This window comes from Pelodiscus sinensis, chromosome 4 (genome assembly GCF_052426305.1).
Source record: "Pelodiscus sinensis isolate ZL-2025 chromosome 4, ASM5242630v1, whole genome shotgun sequence".
In the NCBI taxonomy this organism is placed as follows: domain Eukaryota; kingdom Metazoa; phylum Chordata; order Testudines; family Trionychidae; genus Pelodiscus; species Pelodiscus sinensis.
In genome coordinates this window covers 24490539-24515206 of record NC_143055.1, presented here as the reverse complement: position 1 = coordinate 24515206, position 24668 = coordinate 24490539, and the positions used below count along the sequence as shown (strand labels likewise).

Sequence of the window (24668 nt, the reverse complement as noted above, 5' to 3'; positions counted from 1 at the left end):
AAACTTTCCAAAATGGTCTAAGATTACACTGGTGATTGTTAAGTTTTCGGTTAAGGGGTAGATATGGGAAACACTTATGTGGCCAGCAAATCTTATCTAACACTTATTTTACAATAACTCTAAGGAAAAGATTGTGCCCAATATTCATACCATTCCAGTGATGTTAATGATGGGAAATCCATTAGCCTTCAGTGGTGTAAGGAAACTCCATCAGCTGAACAATATCAATCAATAGTTCCAATTTCTCTTCTTCCTAGTTATCTCTTTATGGATTCAAAGAATGCACTCTGTCACCATCAGAAGATAGTCTCTGCTTCAGAACCATCACTGAAATGATTAATAGATGGTTCTAGACTTTTCTTCCTAAAAAGAAAATGAGAAATTGCTATATAATATGTCTCGTAATCTACACATGTTAAACTTAAATGAAACATTTCAGCAACGTGCTAACAATCAATTCCTTGATAAGTGATGTAGTTTTATAAATGTGTTGTATCGTCATAAATACTCTACAACAAGAAAGTTACCAAAAAAATCAATTTTCCTCTGAGGGAGTTTTAAAAAAATTTCAAGTTCTAGGACTACAATTTGCTTAAAAGTTACAAAAGTTCCTTCTATTCTGCCTTCAGTAAAAATAACTAATTTTTTTAAAAAAAAATCCAGAAGTATGCTAAGTAAATCTCTGCTGAATATATGCAGTTTACACATACAGAAGTAATTTTAGAATATATTATTTGTATGCTTTTAGAATAGGAAATAGTGTGCCCGGGCCATTATTTTATGCTAACATGCAAACTTTACTCAATAATACCATGCAAAATTCAGAATTTCAGCCCCATTTTAAAATTAACAAACATTAGTCAGATTCAACTTGATTTCTAGTAGAAAAAACTGTTGTTAACTGGTCATCAAGACTGAAATATTAGAACAAATAAAGATGCAGACAGAAAATGTGGGGGCAAGAAATAAGGTCAGAAAAAGAATCTTCTCACACATCAGGCAAAAATCAATTGCTGTTCTGTCGGGTTTGAGATTAAACTGCCAGGCAAAGAATGCTGATTCCACTTAAAAATAATGTCCTTTTCTACCACAATTTTTCCTTTGGAAAATGATTTAATCTTCTGCCTTTAAGCCAAGGATGCGGCAGAGCAAAAGATTTTTTCTATGATTTAGTGAAAAATAAGATGGGAAAGTGAAACAGCCATAATAAAGCTAACATATCCACCAAGATGGAAACACACACGAACACACCATTTAGCATAGATAGACAGTCAGATAGATAGAATTAGATCAGCTTGTTTTAGTTATTCTTTTGTACCTCATAACATTTTATAAACAACTTTCAAAAATTTGGCAGGCCCTGTTCCTCTCCCCCATCCCACCCCCTCTGCCGCCATGTGGCTGTGCCAGGTCTTGTGGCAGGTCTACTGGCACCCCACCGGAGCTGGTACCAGCCACCCACCACATGACCTCAGGGCACCCCCCATGCCACAGCTGCTCTAAACACAGCCCTGCCAGCCAGGCCATGTAGCAGATACCAGAGCTGGAACCAGGGCCACGGTGAGGCTTCCCCAGATCCAGATCCAACACACCCAGCTGCCCTACTCACTGTGCTGCTGCGTGGGGAAGTGTCCCAGAGAGGCATAAGGATCTTGCGGATAAAGGGCGTTTGGGGCAAAATGGTCTCAGCCACACTGCCTGTTTTTGCGCAAAAACCCCTAGCACAAAAATGGGACGAAAGAGAGTATGCAAATAAAGCGCGAGAAAATGCTAATCCGTGCTTCATTTGCATAGGCTCTTGTGGCAAAACTCAGAGTGTAGCCATAGCCTAAGCGAAGATAACCACCCAGGAAACTCACTTTTACCATATAGTTTAGATTCATAAGAATTTAATTTCACACTAACATGAGTTATTAATAGCACCATCTTACCAATGCATAAAAATGAAACAGACATTAAAACTGATCATCCCTTACCAATATTATGTTCACAGTTCTGTTCAGAAATATATTCTGCAGTACTTGATTAATGGGTACTTCAGATTTCATTTTTCCATTCAAATCAGGTTCCAAAGTTAATGGCTTCCTGGCCCCACCTCCTACCAGACCACTTCTCCTCAAAGCTTCACCAGCCAACAGGAGCTTCTGTAGCTGTGGGCCTGTTAACAAGCCCCACAAAAGGAGTACTCCCACCCCCTGACACTCTTTAATACTTTTGCAATTGTGGAAAGTGCCTGCTAGGACAGCTTGCAAATCTTCTCACGCAAACAATTTCTTCCTGTAGCACTGTCCCCTGTTGTTATCCATCCTGCAATCCACTATCCTATACAGTTTTCCAGGCAGCCATAGTCACCTGCCTATGGAGATACAAGTACAGGCAGTCCCCGACTTACGCGGATCCGACTTATGTCGGATCCGCACTTACGAACGGGGCTTTTCTCACCCCGGAGCTCACGGGCGGCGGGTCGCCACCCGTGTCCTCCGGGACGAGAAAAGCTTCTCCCGGTCTCCCTGGTCTGCTGGGGGGGTCCAGCAAAGCCGCTGGACCCCCCCAGCACACCAGGGACACCCGAGCAAAGCCGCCCAGGCGGCGGGAGTCCCGCTGCCTGGGCGGCTTTGCTCGTTTGCCCCGGAGCAAAGCCGCCCAGGCAGCGGGACTCCCGCCGCCTGGGCGACTTTGCTCCTGTCCCCCTGGTCTGCTGGGGGGGTCCAGCAAAGCCGCTGGACCCCCCCCCAGCAGACCAGGGACACCAGAGCAAAGCCGCCGCCTCGTTTGCCCCGGGCGGCTTTGCTCCCGGGCAAACGAGCAAAGCCGCCCAGGCAGCGGGACTCCCGCCGCCTGGGCGGCTTTGCTCGGGTGTCCCTGGTCTGCTGGGGGGGTACAGCGGCTTTGCTGGACCCCCCCAGCAGACCAGGGGGACAGGAGCAAAGCCACGGAGCACGCCCGCAGCGGGACAGCCTGGGCGCACCCGGGCTGTCCCGCTGCGGGCGTGCTCCACGGCTTTGCTCCCCGTCTCCCTGCAGACCAGGGAGACGGAGAGCAAAGCCGCTGAGCACGCCCACAGGGGGACAGGCCAAGCACTAGCTGCATTCCCCCCCAGCAGACCAGGGGGACAGGAGCAAAGCCTTGGAGCACGCCCGCAGCGGGACAGCCCGGGCACGCTTGGGCTGTCCCGCTGCGGGCGTGCTCCGTGGCTTTGCTCTCCGTCTCCCTGGTCTGCAGGGAGACGGGGAGCAAAGCCTTGGAGCACGCCCGCAGCGCTGCTCCGAAACAACCCGGCAGCACCCCAGCTGCTCTGCCCCAGGCGTCCTGATTCAGCCGCTGCTGGTCAGTTTCAGCAGCGGCTGAATCAGGACGCCTGGGGCAGAGCAGCTGGGGTGCTGCTGGGTTGCTCCAGTAGCGCCGAGGAGCCGCGCTACTGGAGCAACCCAGCAGCACCCCAGCTGCTCTGCCCCAGGCGTCCCCAAGTCAGCCGCTGCTAAAACTGACCAGCGGCTGACTACAGGAAGCCCGAGGCAGAGTAGCTCTGCCCCAGGCTTCCTGGAATCAGCCGCTGATCAGTTTCAGCAGCAGCTGACTTGGGGACGCCTGGGTTTCTTAAGTTGAATCTGTATGTAAGTCACAACTGGCATCCAGATTCAGCCACGGTTGAAACTGATCAGTTTCAGCAGCGGCTGACACCAGTTCCGACTTACATACAGATTCAACTTAAGAACAAACCTACAGTCCCTATCTTGTACGTAACCCGGGGACTGCCTGTAATGGGGAGCTGAGAGATTAAGCTGCTTCTCAATGTGGAAGCCTTTATTTTAGTTCTTGTGTGCCCTACAAACCACACATGCCTGATCTAGGTTACACCATGAAGGTCAGCTTAAGGTACGCAACTCCAGCTATGCAAAATGCCGAGCCCTCAAGCCAAGCCCTGGCAGCATTCAACAGTGGGAGGCCAACATGAGCAAATGCTCCCATCAGCTTCCCTTACTCCTCGCCAAATGAGGAGTACCAGACGCCTGTGGGAGCTGCCCTCAGCATTCGATTTAATGTTCTAGACTATACCCACTCAAGCATGAATCTTCTGGTAAGTACAGACATGCCTACAGTGACCCCAACCCTTTATGCATGCCTCAAGAAACTCCTGGGGTACATTAAAATAGATTAGACATTTATTTCCCCCTCTACATATATGACACTCTCAAAAGCAGCAATTACAAGTAATCTCACAATTCTAGAGTCATTGATTTTTTTTATTTTCCATTTAGCATATTTTTTAAAAAAAAACCTAGATCAAAATATCAAGAAAAAAATGCAATAAACCCTGGGCCAAGTGATATGGTTATTATGATAAGTAGTTAGGAAATAGCAGTTTCTTTATACTTGGAAAGACTGTTTATTTTGTGCCCACTATGTAATTACTGACATCTTAATTATTCATTCCTTTGTTTTGGGGTTTATAAACAATATTATAAGTGATTACATTTTGAGCAGTTAGCACAATTAAATGTGCAACACAATGCACAGAAAATGAGGGGAGCTGGGATTTATTTGCAGCTCTAGCCTTAGCCTGTTTCATGATTTTGGGCAAGTCATTTTGCAGCTCTGTGCTTCAGTTTCCCATCTATAAAACAGGGATAACATTTGTAAAATGTTCTAAGCTTTACAGATGAAAAGGTGCTAAGAATATTATTATTACAGAAATAAGTTTCTTGGTTTTAGGATTCCCCATATTTGGGAGTGGGTTTTTTGTTTTGTTTGGGATGTCTATTTTCAAAATACATATTCTTTTAAGTTAGGGTTATTTTTTAAACAATGCATTTCAGGTTCCACAGAGTACCTTTAGGTTGCCTGCTTTAAAGAGGACAGTGAAATGAATTGCACTAGCAGCTTCAATACATGAGCGAACGCATTATTCTCTTTATCACTGACATGTAACACACACAACAGCTGGGAAAAAAGCCTCCATCTTTCTAAACTGCTGAATTATATATTACTTGATACTCCATTGATTCCTAGATAACAGTAAGATGCATACAAATGACACTGCTTTTCTCTAAAGGCAAGAATGGATACAGCCATCAAATTTACAACATCTAGCACACTTTTCAAGCATAACTGACTTGCAGAGTTTTCAGTGCTATTTGGAAAACAGCTCAATATACAGCATTTGATATAACATGAATCCAAATGCATAGTAATTAGTCTCTCACACCACATTCCATTTATGCAGAATAACATGTACCATTTTCTTTCATTATCTTGATAAAAATAACTACAAAACTGAACATCTGAGGAATAACAGATGGAGGTCACCACAAAAATTCTCAGCACAATAGCTGATTTTGATCAATAGTTTTGTAGTTTATTTTAAATTATTTTATTTCAATATGTTTCTAGTGTTCTTTAGCCAATTATATGTCCTTTTTTGACAAAGAAAGATGTAAACTGAACCAATAACCTGTTAAGGAAATGACCGTTTTCCTCTCTATTTCTTTCCCTACCTGCTCAATAATGTATTATATTAAATTGATCAAAAGTATTAGCTCTTGTATCTGATTATTTGAAATAATATAAAACCCTCTTGCCATATTCTCTGTAGGAGAGGGACATAACCATCTTCAAATATGTAAAAGGTTGTTACAAAGAAGATGATGATCCCCCTTAGTTCTCCAGATCCCCTGAGAACAGAACAAGTAGTAATAAGCTTAGTTTACAAGCAAGAGAGATTTAGGTTAGATATTAGAAAACGCTTCCTAATTCTAAGGATAGTTAAGTACCGGAACAGGTTGCTTAAGAATGTTGTAGAATTTCATTTGTTGAAGGTTTTTAAGAAAAGGTCAAACATTGGTCAGGGACAGTCTTTGTTTACTTAATCCTTTCCTGTGATTTTGCACACTGTTAGCCTAGTTATCCAAATCCTTTTAAATGTTGGCATAGTGTTCAGTTTTTCTGAGGGGCTGTTGGTTTATTTTTACATCCTTTGAGACTTTCCCAGTGTTCCAAGATTTGTTAACTGTTAATGAGTTCTCTGAGCCACTGACATGAACCAATTCTTTTAAAACTCTTGGGTGCAATTTCACTAATTCTGAAGGTTTTAAAATGTTTAACTTTACCAGCTGCGGTTTAAACACCCTCATTTGTTATCATCAGAACAGAAAATATTTAATTCCTTTGTAAACTGTGGAAAATTCATCCTGCAATTTTCCAAATATGTAAGAGAAATATTTATTGAACACTTCTGCCATTTCTGCATTATTAACAATTTTTATCTAGTAATGGATCTATGCCATTGTTATGATTTATTTTCTACGTAAGATGTTCTTAAAAATCTTTCTTATTGTCTTTAACGCTACTGGCCAGAGCGATTTCTCACTGAAAATTTTAGTTTCCCTTATCAGTTGTCCGCCTATTTTCCCTGTTGATTTATAGTCATTGCAATTGGCTTCCTCCTTTTTCCATTGTTACATATACTATTTCTATTGCTCCCTTTACTTCCCTTCTTAACTGAATGACTTCTTAATACATAGAACCTTCCTTTATCATTGCAAAACCTGAGTTTGGGGGCATCTAGCACAGTTTACTTAAATAATGCTCAGTTATTATTCACACTATTTTGTTCACATTTTACCTCCTAATAAATTTTGCTCATAAACATTTTCCACTTTGGCAAACTGACCCTTTTAAAGTGTCAAGCATATCTTACTATTTTGGACTACATTCTGTTTGCATATAAATGAAGTCAGATTATGATCACTTGTACCTAGATATCCATTAATTTAATTCCGTACTCAAGTCCTCATTGTATTTCAAAATGAAGTCTAATATAGAATTATCCTGAATAGTATATGCTTTGTTTTAGAGATCTATCATCTATAATTTTTTGTAATTATACAAGTTGGTCAAATCTATAGCAACATGAGATTTGCAATGAATGTTCCTCAGATTGAAATATCCCATGATAACAGTTTTTCCTTTCTTACGGATAATTAGTAACACTTTCCAAGAAAACCGGTAATTATGAGACTCCCTCATTTTCTAGTATGCTCATGTTACCTAATTACTAAGAAGAAAGGAAGTACTGAGAACCTCCTCTTAATCTCCCTATCTTGACTAACCTGAAAAAACAACTACAGGTTGAACTTCCCTTGTCCGGCACCCTTGCGACCAGAGTGGCCCCCAGAAAGGGAATTTGCCAGACCAGAGGAGGTCAGGAATCTGCGACATCCTGGGACTCCCCTCCTGCTGCCCTCAGCCCACTTTGCTCCCTGTCCCCGAGCAGGGTACCAAGGCAGCTGCTCCCGGGGATCCCTGGCCCCACACACAGAGGTGGAGCAGCTGGGCGGCAGCTGGTTGCAGAGTTCTCTATCCCCAGGTCACTGCCCCTGCAGACTGACATCAAACAAACTGGCTCCTCTCCCAGCCTCTCAACCTCTGTGGCTGGGACTCTCTGGTCTAGCAACACCTGTGGTCCTCCAGCACCTGGGAGTCCCACACAGGAGAGGTTCAACCGGTATTTAAAAAAACGAGTAGTCCTGTGGCACCTTAGAAACTAACAAAAGTATATGTATACTAGCATGAGCTGTTGTGAGCAAAACCCACTTCTTTCGATAAGATGATCTTGAGTGGGAGGAAAAAGGGAGGACCCTCAGAGAAGAAGGGAGAGAAGAAAGAAAAAACAATTACCTGTCAATTGTAGTCCTTGTGCTAATGAGACTAACATGGCTAACCCTCTGAGGCTGACTAACCTGAGTTATTCAGACCACACAATGAGTCCAGCTAGCATTGCGAAAATGAGAGAGTGGGTAGAGTTACATATTTAGCACTGAACTCATTTATTCTACACTACAAGAAGCTGGAAAAAGAAGGGATATTTCTGGATTTAAAATTACCTCTATTCTGACAAACAACATTAAAGACAAAGTACAAGGGTACAATGGGCTGATCTTATAAAATGAGTGCCATTTCACCTATGTTCTAAAAAACACTCCTTATCTACCAATGACTTTCTACGTGAAAGAAGACATTCATAATTCTGAATGCCTGTAGAATACTTTCTACAGCTTCAGATGACCTATGTTTCCTTCTTTACTTCTGTCTGTAATAAATAGTGACTGAGTAAGTAAAGCCAAATCAGTCACAACTTCAATGTTATACTTTGTTTCCAGCCATCCAATATAAATCCTACTAACCATTAGAAATCTCAATTTACTAAATTCCTAAACAGATAATCCAATTTTCTTTTCACTGGATCTATGGAGTGGAATTTTCAAAAGCACTCTTGGAGCAGTTTTAGAGCGATGCAGAGGGTTTTAGGAGAAGGCAAAAAAGCAAATGCTTTCATGCTTATGTAACAAATGCATAGGTTTCTTATACTGAAGTTTCACATATGCTGTTGTAGAAAATGGTATCCTTAAATTGTATTGGAGACCTCTTTTCAAAGAATGCATGTAAAAACAGTAAGAATAATATATTTAAAAGTCTAAATTCCACAGAAAGCAGTGATCAAGAAGCACCATGGTTGACATTCGAATGGCTGTGCAATGACAACTTCACCATAATGTCAACAGGAAATAGTTGTGATACAACGTGCAAGGTGTTCTAAAATCCTTTCACATTAGGGCCCTCACCAGACTGAGGCCTCTGAGTGCTATTACAATAAAAATGTTAAGCAAATTAGTAAATATTACTTGACAGCATTAGATGAGCCCCAAATAGTTTAAAGAACTCTCTTGCACAGGATAATTCCCTTGAGTATGGAATCTCTTACAAAAATGTAAGGGTGTTAATTAAAAATTGGGAGTAGATACCATAGTTATTTAATGCACCTCTGCAACAAATACCCAAATCTTTACCCTTTGAACAAGTCTATTCCAAGTACTCTACTTAATGAAGCTCACTAGGGAATTTCAAATGAGTCAGACTCATATTTGACTCACTTTTCAAGCAGGATGGGCAATACAGCTGTTGCTATGCGGTCTGCACTCATGCCTGGACCAAGTATTATCTAGACCATCCCAAACCATAACCACACATGCTCTCTTGACTGAACTCCTGTCAGTGGAATCCAAATACAGTAATGGGCTTTGTTAGGTCCTTCAGGCCTAGCTCCCCCTCAGTGAGACTCTCGTGCCCTGCATGGCTTCTTGAGCTTGGCTCACCCTTGAGCGTGCTCATCTCTGATGGCTCGATAAACTTTTTCTATGTGGGTCTGGATCCTTCCTTTCTAAGATGTACAGAGCAGTGGTACTTCCCCAGCATGGTGCCAAAATTGCAGTCACAGGAGATCATTCAGATCTGCACAATCCTCCCTACCTACCTTTTCTTATATGTGTTGATAAACAATGAGTTATCAGTGTTGATATTTAAAGTATTCCCTCTGGAATCTGAATTAGCTCTCAGAGACAAGCTCCAGAAACAAATGGGACAGGCAACACTCATCAGAACTACTGTCTCAGGTTCTGCAAATGTAGGTCAATACCACTTTGTTAGTTAGCCTCAGAAATGTAGCCTGCATTAGAGATTTACCTCTCATTCCCAGGAAAGCTTAAATTCAAAGAGTATTAAAGAGGTGCCAGCACACTGCGCTGCCATGTACTGCTGAATCGGAGTCCTGATGGCAATGATTAGATTTTACAAAATATCTCCAGTTTTAACATTACTGGGCACATCTACAGTATTCCTGCCTAAGACTGAAAATAGATTACTGAAACAACTCTGAAAAGCAAGCAGCTTTGGAAGACAAACTGCACTCTCTCTGCAGCTTTGAACAGCCCTGACATAGGCATGACACTGAACAATAAGAAGCAGAATTGCCAGGAACTCTGTACAAATCCTCCATCATCCACAAACTGTTGAATTGTACAGCCTATGCTGCAGTGGCTTCGCTATTACTATCTGAGCCAGCTATATCAAATCTAGCTTGGGTTTATGTCTACACATGCTGCACTCTGATGGTATTGTAGACATATACTGTGCAACTTTGAGTTATAACTTAGCACAGTGTTTCTCAACTATTTTGAGACCAAGGACTAGCTTGCTGCCTTCCTAAACTGTGTTACGGGGATGTCGTGGATCGGTGTTATTTCGCATACTGGTCTTCGAATTACACTGATTTAAAGTATCATTGAAACAGTATGCACATTTGCCCTTGTTTTTATTTTAACTTCAATTTTAAAATACATACAGTTTGATATATTAAATAAAAGACTGAACATCTTGAACTGCAATTTAAATAAAATGGGTACATTGTTTTTGTTTTTTAAAAGACACAGTTAAGCCAAATTTAACATAAAATAGAAGTTCTGTAAAGCGCACCCTGAAGATTTCAGACCAATAAACATATTTTGTGATTCTAATTGCAGAACTTCACTATTTTGCTACAAGATAAGAACCTGAAAATGAAAAAGATTATTTCATTGTCCAAGCTATGTGTCATACCAACAATGTACACATTAGTGAAAAGAAAATTATATTTGTAAAATGCTTTTAAAACTTTACTTATAATACAAGGTTGGGGGTGGAGGTTTCCTTTTATGTTTGTTTTGAAATATGCTTATATAAGGATCCCCTCAGTAGTCAATCTGAGTAGTTGTGTGTTGTTGGGTTTTCTTTTATTATTGTTGATATTCTTTTGGGGTTGTGGGTTTTTTTCCCAACTGTTCTGAAAATCAAAAATAACCAAAATCTCATGAAACTTACATAAACGTTTCTTTGTACATTTTCAAGTTGGTGCATTTTAATTTTATGTAAGAATAAATCATATATAAATACTCAGACATTTGCTCATACTTTTTTGATCTTTCATATTCCACTTCATCCCATCCTTATAAAACTACATATTCATCTCAGCATGCACCATCCCTACTCTCAGTAACTTACATGTAGGATAAATAATATTTAATAATTATTAAGATTGTCAAGCCCTGAATTTACATCTTTTCAAAACCACTTTTGCCATCTATAATATGCCAGAATGATTTAAGACAAAAATCATACAATAGTTATGTAGTTTTACCAATGGGGATGCTGAGCCTGACTTCCTGTCTCTTTCTGGTTTACTGAATATACACTATACAAAGTCATACAAGTAGTTTATACTTGCTCTTCTGTATGAATATACAAGTAAATTGATAGTGCTCTGAGGAGTTACTATCTTTAATAAGGGAGCAGAAGTCTCAGTCAGTGATGTGAAGTAGAACTTTTATGCTGCCAGAAGCTGCTGGTTATGTAAATCGGTGTGCGTGTGTGCATGCGTGTGTGCGTGCTCCCAATCCAACAGGGGGATAAATTCTTGTAAATCACTCAGCATAACATTGCTCAACTTATCTCACCAAGAACACTTCTACCTCTACTCTTATCTAACTGTGAAGTCGTGCTGAAACTCTGCCAGCTGTTGTACAGCTTTCCAACTCTACTGCCTTTCTAGCAAAGCCCTATGCTTGCAAGATAAAAAAGCTACCCAAATATTAACATACTGCACCATTATTTTGCTGTATTTTGAGAATTTCTGGGATCTATAAGGTAGGGAAAGTAGCTCATATCTGTACTGAGTGCTTGTCAGAGTTTTATAAATACATTATAAACATAAATGATTACTACTTTATTTTTAATGCAAAAATCAAAATTTTATTTAGGATGTTTTAAAACGTACCAAAAGGGAGGAACAAACATGATTTTGGTAAATGTCTGCATTCATGAAAGTGTGGAACAGATAAAGTGCAGAATGCCATTTTGGAAAATATCTGGCCTTCCAAACTGCAGATGCTGGGAGACAGAATTTTCCAGAGAAAAGGTCAGCCTGACACAAAAATAAAACATACACAGTGCTTTGTGACAGAGTCACAAAGTTCTTTTTTTTCTTTCTACCCCAGACTCAAGAACAGATGAAATAACAGTTTGAAATTCTGAGGCATTTCAGTTCCCATTTCTATCCTTGTCAATTAGACCTTCTGGAGCTTTAAAATTCCACATGTCTCACGAGGTGTATTTCCAAGCTGTCAATATTATACAGAGAAATTCACCAAGACAAGTGAAATTAAGACCTCATTATTCACGAGTAGTCTTTCTAACATCACCATAAAAAGCCAAATTCATTTAGATTATTTATGTAAGATAAAATATTTAAAAGCACCTAACTCATTTATATGCTCAAGTCCCATTTTGAAAAGTAACTTAGGCTCCTAAGTCCCAGGGAAGGAAATTTGCTGTCACACCGTTCCCCCTCCATCTCCCCCCCCTCCCCACACATAAAGAATGCATAATACTTGAGTGGATTTACTTAAACTTCTAGTTTAAATAGATTTATTTAAACCATGCTTTAAATCTCCAAGTGGAAAGGCTTTATTTAAATAATCAATTTTAATCAACTTTTTCATCTATACTTGTTATATTCTAAAAGAAGGCACATGCTCATTGGCTGAGGTACCACTGAAACATGATGAATTACAACTAAAAAGAGCCTTTGCATTATATTGGGTAAATCCTTTTGCTACTTAGCAGAACACATTGTAACTATATTCATTTATTTAAGCAACTTTATGGCATACTATTTTTAGATTCTTATTCATTGTACATTTCAATATGTTAGAAAACAGTGAAGGATACATTATTTATTATATAATTAACTTTTTGCTCACGATTTGCATCGAAATGCATTAGGATGGTACCTGGAATTTAATTACACACAAAAACAGCATCTAATTATTTTTAATTAAACAAAACAATCTTAAATGTTTGGGACACAAAGATCTCTTACTGAAACATGTTTCAGATTTGCAATGAAATGATTTATTAAAACAACAAAACAAACTGATTTTTTTCAGTTCAGTAGATAGAATCATCAAACACTAGAACTGGAAGGGACCTCGAGAAGTCATTGAGTCCCGACCCCTGCCCTCACGGCAGGATCCAATACCATCTATCTAACCTGCTCTTAAATATCTCCAGAGATGGAGATTCCACAACCTCCCTAGGCAACTTATTCTAGCGTTTAACCACCCTGACAGTTAAGGAAGTTTTTCCTAATGTCCAACTTAGACGATATTAATGATCTATATGATTGCATTTCCTGGAGTCAGAGGCAGGGTCCCAAACATGTGTGATGATTTTGCCAGTCTCTTCACCCACAGGCACCAGCATCACCCTATGCCCAGGGGGTGCTTAGGTTCCAGCCGTAGAGCACCCATGGATTCAGCACCTATGCTTGCACACCACAACACAGCCCCTGAGTCTCCACAGGACCAAGCTCTTAATACAATACATGACCCACTGTGCTACATTTATAAAGCTCAACCTCAAAAATTAGATTTTTTTTCCCCTTGAATCTTCATACAGAAACTTTTGATAAAGGGTCATGAATTCAGCATATTTATATTTTATTTAAATGTTTCAAGATACTACAAGTTTAACTCAACATAATTTGTATGACATTTAGATTTCATTTCAAAACAGATTTGTTTAAAAATACATAATTTAAATAAAAATCTGATTTTTTAAATTAAAAAATCAATTGTTATCTGCCCTATGATGCAGGGGCATGCTTAGAAATAAAAAATTCAGGCTTTTTGGGGGGGAGGGGCTGTTCTGTGCCCTCTTCCCCCATCCCACAGCCCTGGAATCAGAGGAGCTCAATTTCCTTGCGAGACCAGAAAAGCTCTATGTCCCACAGGTTACCAGAGGGGAGTGCCTCTGCTCTGCCCCCAGGCACTCCCTGATGTAATATTTATTTCCATGTCTTATTTTTTCAAAAAAAAATCCAGTGACCATTTTCGTTAACAAAGTAAGTATTTAGACTATTAAACATTGAGGGTGGCTAGATTTAGAAAATACTGAAAGAAAGAATTCATGGTAGTGATCAAAAAAGGGTCATGAATTTGTTTTGAACCCATTTGCACACATCCCCGGTTTGCTTTCCTTGAACAATTGCATGACAGTAATACTCAGCTTTTAACTAGCATGGTCATCAGTAAATCTTAAAATACTTTGCAGTCTAATATTCTTACAACCCTTGCAGTGAGATAGGGAAGTACTATTATCATCATTTTACAGAGGGGCAACCGAGGTGGAGTGAGGGGTAGGTACCAGTAAATTCCCCATTGTCACACACAGTCAGTCGTGGAGTGGGCAATTGAACCTGGAACTTCCAAGTTCTAGGCTAATGCCCTAATCACTGGCCTTCCTCGCTGAATTTTGTAAAATTTTCTTTGCAAGAATAACTCCATAGTGAGAAAGTGCTGTCCATGCTCATGCAAATGGGTACATTCCTACAAGCAGTTATTTATGAATATGTTTCATAGAGCCATTTTAACAGGCCTTTTGGATTTCAGAGTTGACGACACAGGGAATAAACAAGATCACATGGCTCGCTTATCTGTGCCATAACAAGGCAAGTAACAAGCTACGGATGGTGAGTACTTAAAGCAACAGCCACACCAATGAAAAGTTCTTAGAAATGCATAGGATGATATACCTCTCCACAAGCCATTCACAGAATAATTCCAAACAACAAACAATGCTGTAAAAGATTAAGCATAGGTAACTTGCTATCAGAAAAATACAGTTTGTCAAATAAACTGGTCATTGCAAACAGTTTTCTCACTTCTACTTGCAACGTGTCTAAGACACAGAGCCAGCTGAACAAGGTAATCCACCTAAATCAATTTGCTAACAATGTATGTTCAACTTTTGCTTTTCAGATGAGTGAGAACCGCATGGACTCAAGGATAAACAGTATCTTTAATAGCATTGCCTAAGAGATTTAAAATCAGAGAGCTTTTGCCTCATCAGAAAACCAGTTCTGAAATGCAGCATTATTTTGTCTTCCTGCAAGTCAGCATCATCCATTCTTTATTATTAGCTTTTGCTTACAAAAATAATCCCATTATGCCTACCTGTGATCTAAGTTTGATTCTTATGCATTTCATCAACAGGTGCTAAATCAACTAGCATGGTCAGAAGCAAATGCAGCTCATGCCTTCTTATGGCAAACTACAAAGGATTTGGGGGTCACATTCATTTATCGTTTGCTTCAAAACTTTAGTAGCTAAAACAATTCTCTGCTCCGCATTAATGTTATGTTAATGAATGAACATTGAACAAATATTCTGTTTTGCACATTTTCACTCGCTATGTATATAATGATTTAGTCAATTCACACTCAATCATTTACATACGAGATAATAATGAACTACAGATCAAACCTCTCTAGTCCAGAGCCCTCGGGATAGGACTATGCTGAGCCAAAGAATTTGGCTGTACTTAGGTACCATGAAAGACAATCATACTGTACTCCACAAAGTTTAGGGCATGTTCTGTGCTTTGCATTTCTACCTTACTATTTTCTTCGAGACATTTCTCAATTAAAATCATCACCCATTGTACAGATGTTATTTTCTGTAACACTTCTTACTTGGGGTCAGATTTATCGCCCAGAACAAAAAAGGGGGAAACTGTTTTTCCACTTTGGTCACAGTGGATATCAAAATGCAAACCATAACAAGCTCCAGAGGAAAAGGAGATCCAAAACTGACACAGGCATCTCAAATAAATCTTGCTTATATTAGCCATTTCCTTCTAGAAGAAGGGATCTTGCAGTGTGGAAATGAATGGCGCTTCCAGTCACAGTTATTATCTCTGCTTATTCCCATAACCGTGCTATAGAAAAGGTTCAGCAAGTCTAAGGGCAGGAGCAGATGAGTGTCAGGAGGTAAGTTGCTATCCCCACCCATTTTTCAATAACTGTTATTACCTTTTTTCTGTGTAAGCAGGAGGATGATTCCGCACTCAAATTTCTACAGCAGGTACCATTTGCACAAATTCTCCATGTACTTAACTACTGGAGAAATTATACCTGCTGTAGAAATTCAGGTCTGGATTCCTGTGCATTATAAATACACCAAGGGCCAGAAATGGCTTTGTCAAGTAATTTTAGCATCTGAATGAGACCAAAGACGTTAAAACCGTTCTGCTCCTATACCAGCATGCCTCACTGTTCCTGGCATAACTAGAATACCCAATTGCTTGGATGAACTCCAGATTTTGAAACAGCCACCAGAGGCAGCTGACAATCAGTTTAGGACAGGCGAGCATGCACTTTCTTAATGCCAGTTTATACTCTGCTCTCCTTAAAATCCAGTATTTCCCCGTTAGCCTTAGCAGCCACAAAGGAGGTGGAACCAAAGAATAGTCTATGGAACTAAATTCTCCCAATATATTTGGAATGTCAGCAAACAGCCCTAGGCTAGCTAGATATTAGTCATCTCTACTTTTATCTCCTCAAGACATTTCGGGACTACCACTGACAAACATCTCCAGTTTAAATCTCACCTATCTTCTCTGCAAACTATCAAAATAGTTCCTCACAATGGAAAGTACTCTGTTCAGTCACAGAGAAAACAACCTGGAATGAGCAGGTATAGAGTAAATGCGTAGCTCAAGATTTGCAGTTGCTATAGTGAAGGCAAGGATTCTCTGCTTTCCCTCCTGCACAGCCATCATGCAATGTCTTTAAAAACAATGTCAGTAATATGCGGATGATACCAAACTCTATATCTCTTATGGCATATGTAAAATGGCACTTTCTCCTAATGCCTAAAAATGATCAGTGCCTATACAACATTTAACTGGATACAGATGAATTCAGAGATGATGTTCTTGACAAAACTGTCTCCTTCATAAATTCCCACAACGATATCTCAGAATATATGTTTTTAAGAATAACCCAGGAAACACACACAAGAAACAATAGATCACAAAAATAACTGCATTTGCCAAAGTTAATTACTTGAATTCACTAATAAGTGATGCACAAATAGTATGTTTTATTATGCACCATACATTTATTATGCAGCTTTACATTTGAGTTGCGAAGTCTCAGATCTAGCATTGTTTATAAACAATTTCAGTAACTCACAAGAGGCCAGTAAATGAGAACTAAAACCCCACTAAAATGAAGAAAAGACTGGGAAATGTCTTTTTTGCATTCTGAGTAAGGCAGTTGGACAAAATCTAAAATAGGCACAAGACATGACACGACTAAGGAAATATTTTGTGAAAAATTTCTGATTTTTTTTGTTATCCCCTTGCTTTGTTGATCATATTTCCTCTCAACTCTGTCTCTCCCTTTTCTTTTCCACTGTATATTGTTGAAGGCAATGAGTCATCTCTTTCTACAATTAGGCTGCACCTACACTACAAGTTAGGGTGCAATTCTCCTACTGAAGTTCACATACTTATTCCTGCTAAATCTCACCAAGCTACCAAGAGTATAGCAGGGCAGCCAGCATAGGCACAACTGAGCGGGACCTTGTATAAATCAGCCTGAACTCAGGGTCAATCTTCAACCGTGAGCACCTGTTACCACGGTTACACTGCTAGAGTAGAAGAGCGAGTTATGGATTAGGGATATTGAATTTAGTTGAATCATCTAGTCGATGGATTTACTATCAACTAGTCAATTAGTTGATAAGCAGGGGAGCTGCAGCAGAGTAAGCTCCCAGCCCTGAGAGATAACTCCGATGCAGCTCTACCTTTTAAATGTATTAAGAGCCAGCAGAGTGAATAAAAGGCTGAAGTGCAGCAGGGGGGACCCAGCATGAGCCAAGACAACTGATTCCTGGCACGCCCAGTCCCCCCTGCAGAGCACCAGCCTTAAACATAAAAAGGCTGGAGCATAACAAGGGGACCCAGTGTGAGCCAGGAATCAATTGTCCCAGCTCACGCCAGGTTTCCCCCTGCTCCTCCCCACTGTACTTCTGATTTTTAAATGTATTAAGAGCCTGCTGGCTTTAAAAAGCAGAGGCACAGCATCTGGGACTGGGCACGAGCCGGAAATCAGCTGATTCTCAGCTTACGCCCAGTCTCTGCTACCCTCCAGCACTGTCTCTATGGAGGATGGGGGGGGAAACCAGCTTTTAAGATGGCTCTCCCCAGCACCGGCTCCTGCTCTGCCCCTTGCTGCCTCTGATAAGCTTTTGCTTATTGGATAGTTGACTAGTCAGCCAGTCGCTTAAATCCCTATTATGGATATCAGAGATACAAATTGACCAGTCAAACAAAAACCTAATTTGGAACCCAAAGTAGAGAGTCAGGTAGCAGAGACAAAAAACACTGTAGAGTACTATGTTAAACATAAACTAATATAAATATATAGGAAGTAAAAAAAAAAGTTTGACCAAGTAAGGAAACTATTCTGCTTGTTTCATTTTAATTAAGACAGTTAAAAGCAACATTTTTCTTCTGCATAGTAAAGTTTCAAAGTTCTATTAAATTAGTATTCAGTTGTAATCTTTTGAAAGAACAACCATAATGTTTTGCTCCATGTTACGAACACCTCCATTCCCAAGGTGCCTGTAACTCTGAGGTTCTACTGTATTATTTTCTCACTAGCTCAAGGAGAGCTAACATGAATATCAAACAGGAGAATAGTGCTAGAAATGTAGCTGTGTTAGTCTGGTGTAGCTGAAACAAAATACAGGACTATGTAGCACTTTAAAGACTAACAAGATGTTCTCATTAACAATCTTACTCTCAACATTTTATTTCTTGTATTAATATCTCTTTAGAGTTTAGATTCTAAAGGATTGGCCCAGCGTGATCTTGTGGGTAAGATCAAAAGTGAAAATTGGCTTGGAACTGTGGCTGAGTCCTTTGGACCAGGAGGATCTGTTTGGAGTTGGTGAGTGTGGTTTTATTACCTCTCACCTGTGTGTGAGGCCTAAGTCTGGTGATGGCACCGGGAAGCTGGAGTGTCTAAGGGATCTGAGGAAGTGGGTCTGGCCCACGAAAGCTCATCATCTAATAAGCCATCTTGATAGTCTTTAAAGTGCTACATAGTCCTGTATTTTGTTCAAACAAGAGAATCACAGCCCTATCTCACAGTGAAATTCAGACACAACATAAGCTAAACTGGCAAAATGGATGGATCAAAGTCTTCGTGCAAGAAAACAAGCCTGAAAGGACACTTTTCAGGAGGCAAACTGCTTGATTTATAATGAAAATGAATTAAAACGTAAAAATGGTAGGATCATATGCCTAAGACAAAGTCTATTCAGTTAATACCTAATGAACACAAAGAGGCCTTATCTAAACTGTGTTTGAACAAATTGTTTTTGTTTATCTGACTGCAAGCTGGGCTTGCATGTTCTCAGACACACCGGAAATAAAAGTTTGCAATATATATTTGGAATGAGGTTATCTAAAAATGTACACACCTATAACATGTTAGCAATGCCATACCTTTTTCTAATTGCAAGACAGTTGTGTCCTAATTAAAGTTGAACATATATATATAGTGGACAACGCAAGTAGATGAATTACTGAATATTCAAGAGTGGGACGTTTTTCCCCTCAAACTTGACTTCTATTGATTCATCCTCTTCCTCTTCAATAAGAAGAAAATCCTTCATGGTATTAGTGAATCTGTGAAAACACGAAAGAACAAACATATAATTTAAAACATCTTGCTTCACTGTATGACAGAAGTGGCATCAATATTGTCTATTTTAAACTGTAAGGCTACATCTACATTGCGCATTCTTATGCAAGAAGATATGCAAATGATGCATGGCGATGAATACTGCCGCGCCTCACTTGCATATCAAATGAGCAGTCTACACTACTCCTTCTTGTGCAAGAGCCCTTCTGCCTGAAAATAAGAGGCAGAACGTCTTTTGCACAAGAGGGGAGTTTTGCACAAGAAGGAACACTGTAGACTGCTCCTTCTTGTGCAAAAGTCCCTTGTGCAAAAATTAGGTATGCATATTCATCGCCGCATGTCATTTGCATATCTTCTTGCACAAGAATGCGCAATGTAGACATAACCTAAATAAGATAGTGAAAAGCCTTATCTTCAACAATTGTCACATATTCTGACTTTTTCTTGTGCTATCAAATTAAATGGAGTTTTTTATTCCCTTTGCCAGTCATAATATGAAATCATTAGGCACAAAGATTGTACAGTCCCTTCCCTGTTACTATATATGAGCACAGAAGTTTCTCTACCGGAAAATAAATGTTGGTAATCTTACAAGTAGCAAATGAAGTAGAATCAGACACCTTGTGCTCATATACAATAAATCATAGGTTTAATCTGATGTAAAATATTCATCATGTACAGAAAGTATATTACAAACACGTTATCCAACAAAGATAGCGATCGAATCTGCTACATTAAAAGATTTAGTAACATGATTTCTCTTAACACCTAATCATGTATATTGCTTAACTTTGCTTCATTCTTTAACATTACATTACATTTTCAACTTATGGTAAATGGGCTACAGCAGTTTTTTAATTGTTCCCATTGGAATTCAAGGGTACTGAACACTTCGCAAACTTGTTGTACATCGTATGTCAATAGTGTGAAATAATCTTAACATTGCTGGATGTGTAAAAACAGTAGAGTTCTGATATATTGTCACACCAATGTAAGCAACACACTGCTATCATTGTTAATCATTATTTATTCTGCATTCATAAAGACAGAATGATTAGTCAGCTTAACACTATAAATTCTTCATATTTTAGTCTTTTACCATCTTTTAATAAGATCCTGGCTTGAAAACAGATACAGATCATCAGCTGGTGTAAACCTATGTACTCAATAGAGCTGAACTATTTATACCAGCTCAGGATCTGCTTCCTTAAAAAAATCTTAATGTGCTTCAGCTGTGTTTGCTTGCACTAAGGAATGCTTTGCAAATAAAGGAATGCTTTGCAAATAAAGACTTTTCTTATGGACGCTTTTGAATTTTAGAGACACATAACAATTTTGAAGGAAGCACAATTCCTGCTCTAATTAATCAAGGCTATCCCTTTTAATAAATTATTGACTTGGGAGTCCATCTAATTATTACTTGACTAACAAAGAAAAAAAAGAGAAAAGAAAGAAAAAAGATAGCAAGAGCGACAGAGAGAAAAGACCCTGACCGATATGCCATTTTGCCAATGTATTGTCTTTTCAGTGAGAAAGTGTGTGACTTCTTTTTAAAAATACCAATCCATTACAGCCTATGTTACCAGCTGGATGGAAACTGCCACTCTTAATGACATTCTTTGTGGCAATTAAAATGCTGAATATTTTAAATGATGCTCCTTTTTGTCTGCCTTTTCCTACATTTCAATTATGAAAATTGTACACCCTTGCCACACAGCTGATTTTTAATATGCATAATGGTGCTTCCTATGCTCTAAGAAAGGCAATAATTCTGGGTGGGGAGGTACATAAATTGGGCATCTCTCTACATTTTGGTTTCTATGGAACTTCCAGCTCGCAAGTCAATAGTGGTTTTGGGACTAACTGTCTCAGGCAAGGTCCTAACTCAGTTCTCAGGCAATAAGTCTCTATATATATATATATATATATATATATATATATATATATATATATATATATATATATATATATGTGTGTGTGTGTGTGTGTGTGTGTGTGTGTGTGTGTGTGTGTGAGAGAAAGAGAGAGAGAGAGAGAGAGAGAGAGAGAGAGAGTAAGTGAGAGAGAGAGAGAGAGAGAGTGAGAGAGAGAGAGAGAAAAAACTATTTCTACTAACCAGGAGCAAATTCAAACAGTGTCAAAGCAAGAAAACCTGTATCGCTGGCCCAAACCTCGGATATATCTAGCCCTGTGGTCCCCAACACGGTGCCCGCGGGGGCATTTGCATGCGCCCGCCAGGTGCTCAGGGCTGGCCTGGCCCTGGGCACATGGCGTGGCGCTTGCGGGGAGCTTGCGGGGAGAGGGGGTGAAGCGCAAGCACCGGCCCCGGGCGAGCGGTGTTTGCGGGAGGGAGGAAGCACCGGCTTCGGCACCGGGCGCGCAGCTATGGGGGGGCCCCGGCCTCGCGGCTATGGGGGGGGGCGCCCCCGGGCGTGCAAGTGTCCCCACCCCCTGGCACCCGGCGGGCGAATGGCCACGCCCCCTGGCGCCCGACAACCTCAAAAGGTTGGGGACCACTGATCTAGCCCTTCAAAATGTTTTACTTCTGGTGCCAGAATGTCATATTAAAAGCTGATCAACAAAAAAAGCATGAAGCACTAAATCACATAACTCTGAATTTTTTTGTTCCATTTCACTTACTTTCTCTGTAAATGTTCAGACCCTAACTCAGCAAGATTCACAAGTATTTGTCCAACTTGGGACTACAGTACTTATTTATGTACATACTTCAGAACACATTGTCCAAATAGTTTTAAATTAGCACTTGATGAAGGACATTCTCCATTAATCAAAATACACTTTTATTTCTAAAAGTAAATTAGTACGGTTACCCTACTCATTTCATTCTTTCCAATCAGACACAGCTGAAATCAGACACAGCTGAATTACATTTAATATCCTTGTTGGGGGGAAAATGCCACAAAACCCCCCTGCTGTTTCATTTCAAAAAGGGAAACTACACAAAAAGCAGGAAGCTAGTTAAATGGAAATTAAAAGGTAAAGTTACAACAATGAAATGCCTGCAAGCTGCATGTAAAGTATTTTTAAAACACCATAATAGAGGCTTAAATTAAATATATATCCCAAATAAAAACACCAAAACAAACAAAAGCCAGTAAAATGATCAAAAATGCCTGCTTTGCTAAACAGCAGAGTAGAAGTGATTAGACACACAGAAATCCTTTAAAAATTGGAAGTCAAATCCTAGTGAGGATAATAGAAAGGAATATAAACTCTGGCAAGTCAAGTAAAAATATAGTAGGCCAAAAAACACTTTGAAGGGCAATTAGCAAATGAAAAAAAAAACTAATAGCAACTAATTTATTAAGTATGGCAGAAGCAGAAAACCTGCCAAACAATCAGTGGGGGGATACTGGGGAGGTGCTAAAGAAGTGCTTAAGGCAGGTAAGGCCACAGAGGGAAATGAAGCAAATTCTTTGCATAGATCTTCACTATAGATGATAGGAGGGAGATTCTCGCATCTGAGACATTCTTGTTAGGGAATAAATCTGAGGACCTGTCCCAGATTGAGGTGTCAGTAGAGGAGGCTGTGGAACAAAATTAAACAGCAGTCAGTCATTAGGACCAAGAATACTGGAAAAACTCAAATATGAAATTGCACAACTACTTAACTGTGACATGTAACCTATAGGTTACATTAGTCTCTGTACCAGATGATGGGAGAGTAGCTAATCTAATGCTAATTTTTTAAAAAAAGGCTCCTGAAGTGATCCTGGAAATTACGGGATGCAAATCCTAACTTCAGTATCAAGCAAACTGGTTGAAATAACTGAAAGAATAGAAGAACAGAATTATCTGACAGATAGATAGACGTGTTGGGGAAGGTTGACTCTGCTTTTGAAAAGGGGAATCACGCCTCACCAATCTACTAGAATTCTCTGATGGGGTCAATAAGCATGTGGACATGTGTCATCCAGTTCACCAAGACTTTGATAACATCCCACAGCAAAAGTTCTTAAACCAAGTAAGCAGTTATGGGATAAGAGGGAAGATGCTGTCATGGAACAATAGCCAATTCAACAAAGGAAACAAAGAATAGGAATAAATGGTAATTTCTCACAGTGCAGAGAGGTAAATAGTGGGCTTCCCCCAGGATCTGAAATGGGATGCTATCTGTTCAACATATTCATAAATGATCTGGATAAATGCGTAAACAGAGAGATGGCAAAGATTGTAGACATTACTCAAGATAGCTAAATGCAAACCTGATTAGTGCGTGTAACTCTTTTTGTAACTCTTCACAAACTGGGTGACCGGGCAACAAAATGTTGATAAGTGCAAAGTAATGAACATTAATGTGCAGTGAAAGTCACAAATGCTAATAATGTTAGGAATTACTAGGAAAAGGACAGAAGATATCATAACATCACTGAATAAATCCATAGTACATTCATAGTTGGGATACTATGTGTCGATTTGGTCACCTCATCTGAAAACAGATCTATATTAACTTGGAAAAATTATAGAGGAGAGTAACAGCAAAGATTAGGAGCTTGGGATAATTACATTTGAACTGGGACTGTTCAGCTTTGAAAAGAGAGGACTAACCAGGGATATGACAGAGGTCTTTAAAATCATGAATGATGTGGAGAAAGTGAATAAGAGAGTACCATTTACCTCTTTATTTAACACAAGAACCAGGTGTGGCCTAATGAAATTAATAGGCATCAGGATTAACACAAGCCTAATGACATTCTTCATACAATGCACAGTCAACCTGTGGGACTTGTTGTCAGGGGATTTTGTGAAGGTTAAAAGCATAACTGGGTTAAAAAAAAAACTTGCATGTTCATGTAGGAAAGGTCCATCAATGTCTGTTACCCAAGTCTGTCAGGAATGCAACTCCATGCTCTGGGTTTCCTGAAACCTTTGACAGTCTGAAGTTAGGACTGCATGAAAGGCGATGGATCTCTCAGTAGTTGTCTGTTCTGTTGGTTCTTTCTGAAGCATCTATCACTAGCTCCTGTTGAAAGACAGGCTACTGAACTAGATGGATGATTGGTTTGACCCAGCTGGGCCATTTTTATGTTCTTAGTGTTTAAACCTTGTTTCATTTGCTAATATTTGTATAGCTCTTTGCAAAGGTAAAGTGTTCCATAAGAGCCAAATAAGTGTTTTTGTTTTAAATGGTTGAGAATTTCACTCATGTTGTTGTAAACATTTCATAGATGCAGGGGTGATGCGTAGGGGGAACATGAAGGGTCACATACCCCAAACGCCA

The 24668-nt window shown here is 39.6% G+C and overlaps 1 protein-coding gene across 2 annotated transcripts in view; it reads right to left on the bottom strand.

Moving 5' to 3' along the window:
- JAKMIP1 (janus kinase and microtubule interacting protein 1) overlaps nt 1–24668 on the bottom strand; it is a 161386-nt gene that overhangs the window by 78794 nt on the left and 57924 nt on the right. For both annotated transcript variants that reach the window (XM_089777801.1, XM_089777802.1), the window contains exons 3-4: nt 19228–19410; nt 151–363 (exon numbers count right to left, since the gene is read on the bottom strand). The gene's annotated coding sequence lies outside the window, so the exon portion shown is untranslated. The remainder of the gene's footprint in view (nt 1–150; nt 364–19227; nt 19411–24668) is intronic.